General features: G+C 41.3%; 1 protein-coding gene across 1 annotated transcript in view; it reads left to right on the forward strand.

Moving 5' to 3' along the window:
• The first annotated feature begins 5402 nt into the window (after nt 1–5402).
• The window catches only part of Cdh6 (cadherin 6), a 132187-nt gene continuing 131987 nt past the window's right edge, over nt 5403–5602 (forward strand). The window contains exon 1 of the mRNA XM_010605422.2: nt 5403–5580. The gene's annotated coding sequence lies outside the window, so the exon portion shown is untranslated. The remainder of the gene's footprint in view (nt 5581–5602) is intronic.

Genomic DNA, 5602 nt, shown 5'->3' on the forward strand with positions numbered 1-5602 from the left:
ACAAACTCAATGAATCTGAAAGCATCTACAGGAAATTACTTCAAAGTATATGTCTGAATCTCAGTTCTGACTCATCCTAACTGCCTCACCTTAGACAAATTACTTCCCATGCCTTAGTTTCCTCACCTGCAAATGAGAGTGGTAATATCTACTGTATTATCAGATGGATTAAAGGAAATATTCTATATAGAGGGTATGTTGCATCATATGCATTGGGCAAATGCTAGTGATTGGTCTTATCAAAATACTGAAACACCCACTTCTATACTTAAAACCAAATGGAAAACAAGAATAAACAGTGAATGGAAGCAGCTTCATGTTGGGAAATGGGAGACACATTAGTAGAGTCCCTCTACCTCTAATGAAATATATGATGTTGGAACGAGTGCTCAACCTACATGATTCCTGTCTTCTCACTACAAAAAGTAAGTCTGAATCCAAATTCAGTAGTGTCGAATTTGACAAAAATATAAAAGATCACTTAATCCCGAGTCTCACCCTTTAACTCATTTATAATCACAGTTTATCTAAAATATGATTGAACATCTTCAAGGATAGGACTGACCTCTCCCTAAACCTGCCAGCACCTCTGGTCTTGAACAGCACAAAGAGTTTAAAAGTCCTCCATACATTGAGCTGAAATCTACAGTCTGCATGTCATTGGATCTAAGGTACCAATGACAGGAATCAGCAGCATTATTTTATATGTCACCGAATAGTAAAAGATACTGCCAATTATGCCATGGCATGATGCTTTCTTATCATATCCATTGTGAGTGGTACAGAAATTTCAGTGAGGTTAAAATATGAAAATACGGGAACCTTACCATAAACAAAAGGTAACATCTTCAGTAGTTCCACCAGTTGATCATACTGAAGCTTCTGGAATGTTAAAGGCCAGTCTAATTTCCTCTCCTAGGAGAGTTTTTTAGTATTTATAATTCTCTTTTCTAGTCTTTTCACGTTTAGCTCATAAGCAGTACCTTAAATTTATGAACCAGTTTTTTGTCTACCAAATCCATTCTAGTTTATCTGAATCTCTACTCATTCACACAGTCAAACACCGGACACTACAAACACCAAAGCTGACATAACCAAGACTGAAAAAAACCTCTATGCTTTCAGTAATACAATGAATATATAATATATCCGATGAAAAAGAACTCATAAACAATGAAGTCTATTCAAGGTTCTATATGTATCTTATGATGTAGGTGGAAATATACACGGAGGAGCGAAAAACAATAGGGTATTCCTGTGCGGTATCCAGAAAGGAACAGAGGCCGTAAAACAAGGCCTCGTCTAGTATAAAGGAAAGACTTGTACCTCTACATATGGTAACCTTCTTTCCAGCCTCATATTTTCATCGCTGTCTTTTTTTGACAGCCATGATATACTGTGAAATTTTGATGTTCCTACAATCTATAAAATCCCAAAATATTTTTGAACATATGCTATTATATTGTCTTCCCCACTTGAGCTTGTCACTCTTCCCATCAAGTGCTTCTATAATTGGGAGGCAGGTTGGTGGGAAAGGGAAGGAGAATTATTTTTTCCTCTGAAGGAAAAGGTAGGATTTTGTGTTTATTCGGGTCTCTGCCACTTATTTACCAGAGTATCATGGCACATGACATTTCCTCCTAATGATCTGTTTCTTCTAAATGAGAACAGTCCTTTCATGCTACAGTACAATCTAGATCCTCAATCTATGAAACAACTTTTCCTATCTGATTAGACACATTTAACTGTACTGTAAGGCAATGAATAAAATATAAAAAAGAATTATTCAGCAAAACTGTAGTGTATTCTATTTACCTTGAAATACCCAAAGTACTACAATATTCCGTGTAGGGCAATAACATTTTGCTGTGCATTTATCTCAGTTGAAAAATCTCCTGGCTTATTGCAACCTGCCTATTGCAATGAGTCAAATATAATGATCAAGGGGAAATGTCTTAATGTATCCTGGGATCCAACTCACTTTAAACACAGCATTGGAAGTTCTCCCAGGATTAGAAACCTGGATAAGCACAGGTAATTTGTGTGAATTTGTTTTAGCTTGTATTGAGATGTCAATGGCTCTTACAAAAGGGAAATTCCAGGGAGGTTTCCTGTCTCCTTTGCTTCAGTTCAATAATGCTTAGAGTGACTAAAGCTGTTTTCCCCCTCCACTGACACATAGGTGAGCATGCACACATGAGGCAGAAGTGGAAGAGAGGCATTCATTCTTCAGTGAAATCTGTTCACTTGTGCACATGATGATGATAAAGTCATAAGCAATGTAATGTATGTGCTATTTCTAGTAGCAACACATTTTGGGTAAGTTTGAGATCAAAGATCTGGATTGGTTAAAACCAGTGATAAGATTCTTAACTAGGCACAGGGTTTCGAAAGTGAATTTTTCTTCTAATCAGGAATAATTGTTAATGATATGAAAATGTTTTTACCATGTAATCATTGTATACGGATGTATATTATTGATAAGAAAGCCAGGGAAGTTGCAATTATTTATTTATATGTATCCCCATTAGAAGGATAAAATAGCCTTTTAACTATCTGAAGAGAGTTTTAGTGTAAGTTAGAAAATTCTTCATGAAAATTAATATCCCTAGTAATGGTATACGAAGGAGGCTCTTTTAAAAATGAAACTTTGCAAGCTGTAAAAGGAAAGAAGTAAAGTAATTTTGACTGAGGCATATAAAACAATGAAGTAGTCTGAGAGCTGACGGGCCAAGGAAAAGAAAACATGGGGAGTAGGCCCTTCATTTTGGTCCCGGAGAGCCAGTGGGGCCGGGGGGAATCTGCGGCCTCCTCCCTCCAGCAGCAGGCCCGCTGCTCCTGAGAGCACCTCCTTAAGAAAGTGGAAAGGAAGCAAACACAGAAACTCACTCTCTCTTTCTGACAGCCAAGCTCTGGAAGTATCTGCGGCACTGTCCTACCATGTGGACTGAAGAGCAGGGGAGAAGGATGTGAAGGCGGAATGAAGCAAAAGCTGAACACCAGTTAGCGGAGTGCTGGCCGTTTCCCACCACCTAGGCCTTTCCAGAGGCCCTGCAGAATTTCCATTCTTAAATTTCAGGAGAAACTCCTACAGGGTGACACCAAGACTGCCCCGCTCGTTTAATTTTCTCTGATTGGCTTTCATAACTTGCCAGCATGTTCTGGTGTGCCAGAGATCAAAATGCAACAAAACATAGGAGATACTGGTAGTCAGTAACACTCAGTTCTTTGCCTCTAAAATGAAAAGAAAACAATTCTGTAGATTTACGTCCATCCTATAAGTCAACACCAATAATTACTGTGGTGCCTGTTACTAGCGAGCCTCACAAGCCTCATGAGGCCTTTAGTATAACATCCTAGGGTTACTCATCCTTGTGTAATTTAATGCTGCCACCTGAACTGTTCAGATGCAAACTGTCCACTTTTCATAAAAAGTAGTTATTTTAACCACCTTTGATTTGTATCTTAATGGAGTCTGAAGGATAGTATATGGCAAGCAATTAGAGATTTCCTTTGTGAGATTTTTAACTGGTTCAATAGAGAGAATATCAATTTCACTGGCATACCATAAAATCAGTTAATTTGCACACCTATCTCTAGAGGCATTCTAAACATGTGACCTGTTTTTATTAGTGCATATATATATATTCTGTGTTCACTAGCATGTATGATAATAAGTTGTCCGCTTAGATAATCTGTGGTTCTATGTGTCTGCCTATGCCTCTACACACAGTTATACCAGTAATATTGTGTTCCTTGTGCTGCTCAGTTTTATTGCTTTGGACACATTACTTAACCTCTGCTGGGTCTCCATCAATCTGTTTTCTCCGTCTTAATGGGCAAAAAAAAAATCACTTGATAGAAGAATGAAATAAAATAAAGTATGAGAGGACTTTGTAAGGGATAAGGGACTATACTGAAACAAAAACTACTCTTTCAAATTAACTGTGTAAGAAATTCATAATCTGAGGCATAAACTGTGAGCCCGAAGCAGCTTTCTTTCTTCCTGTCCTCTCATCATGAGTTTAAATGGCTACATGAAGAGAAAATGTTTGGCCTCTTTTGGTGACTTGATGGCAGGTCTTTATTAGAGAGCAGTTTTTTCAAGAAATAGACTGAAAGTCTTTCCACCGTCCATGTGTGGAACATCTGTGCTGAAACCATTCTACACACACACTTCTCTGAAGCACTGGCTGCCTAGGGGAAATACTTTGATTTTGGCTTTATTTAAATGCCTGAACTTCTATTGCAGACACAAAAGATTTTCTAGTAAGAGCTCTCTTGGGAACAAGATCAACCTTCAACCAGTGTAATCACTAGGAGGCCAAGTGGCCTAGAATTTCTTAGAGTACCACGCAGAGGGTCTCCCTGTGAGCACACAGCATAGCAAACAGCTGGCTTGGGATGCTACTGACCTCGGGTGCAATCACTGTGGTAATTAGATTTAATTTTCCTAATTCACCAGCGCCTGACTCCGTCATGTCTATGCCTCCTATATAGAAAGCCATTCTTCTCCTTTAATAATGCTCTGACATGTTTAAGACTTTTGCAGCCGTTCCTTAATATTAGAAATCACTTCTGTGGGACAGTAAACATAGCCATTCAAGGGTACGTATCCAATGTGTGTACCTGTGTATCAAAGAGTTTAATTGGAAGTTAACCCACTTCCATAACTTTCCGGAGAGGCGTTAGAATTACACAGACCTTAAATATTATTATACCCTCTGCTCTGCAAGACTCGCGTATCCTTGTTGCAGTTCTTTTAGAAAGATGGCATCAGTCATTAAGTCCCCGGTGAGCTTGAGTGGTTTGGGTTTAGAGCGTTTCTGCAAACCCAAGGAAGTATGGCTTCGGGCTCCCACTTCCTGGGGCTCCTCACTCCGAAAGGGAGATCAGGGGCTACGTAAAAACCCCGTCTTCCTGGAAAGAGAGACGGGGAGACAGGCCCGAATCTGTATCTGCTCGCGTCTGTGTTGCGAAGAGCAGGCGTCCTCGGTATGCTTATCTCTGGAGACCTGGCTGTCTTATATGTGTTCCTGTTCGGCGTGCTGTGTCACGAAGCTGGCATCGCACAGCGCGACGCAGTACCGAGTCCCTGGGAAGCATAATTGCTTGGTCGGTTAAAAAAGAACATCAGACCCTTGCTGATAACGGTACAAGGTGCACTTTGATAGTGTAAAGAAGAGATCACACGGAGTCACATATAAGTTCCCAGCATGTCTTAACCCCCACCCAAAGAAACAGAAAGAAAAAGCAGGGGAAGCCTGGGGCTGCGGGAGTGTTCCGGGGAGCGAACTGCTCCGGACTTCAAACACTGGGAGTCATTCTGTCACGGGGAGAGGGCGGGCGGGGGCAGGCGCCGGGCCTCGGCAACAAAGTCCTCCTCTCTTTGCTCCCTCCCACTTCATTCACTTGCAAATCAGTGTGTGCGCACAAGAGCCAGCTCTCCCGAGCCCGTAACCTTCCCATCCCGAGAGCTGCAGTTTCAGCCGCGGCAGCGAGAACAGCGGAGCCTGCGGCGGCGGCAAGAGCAGCCCAGGCGGGTCGCGGGGGCTCCCGGGCGCTGGCAGGCGAGCAGAGGTGGGTTCGGGCTCCGCTGGCG

Source organism: Fukomys damarensis, unplaced genomic scaffold (genome assembly GCF_012274545.1).
Source record: "Fukomys damarensis isolate Sample0158 unplaced genomic scaffold, DMR_v1.0_HiC HiC_scaffold_1, whole genome shotgun sequence".
NCBI lineage: Eukaryota > Metazoa > Chordata > Mammalia > Rodentia > Bathyergidae > Fukomys > Fukomys damarensis.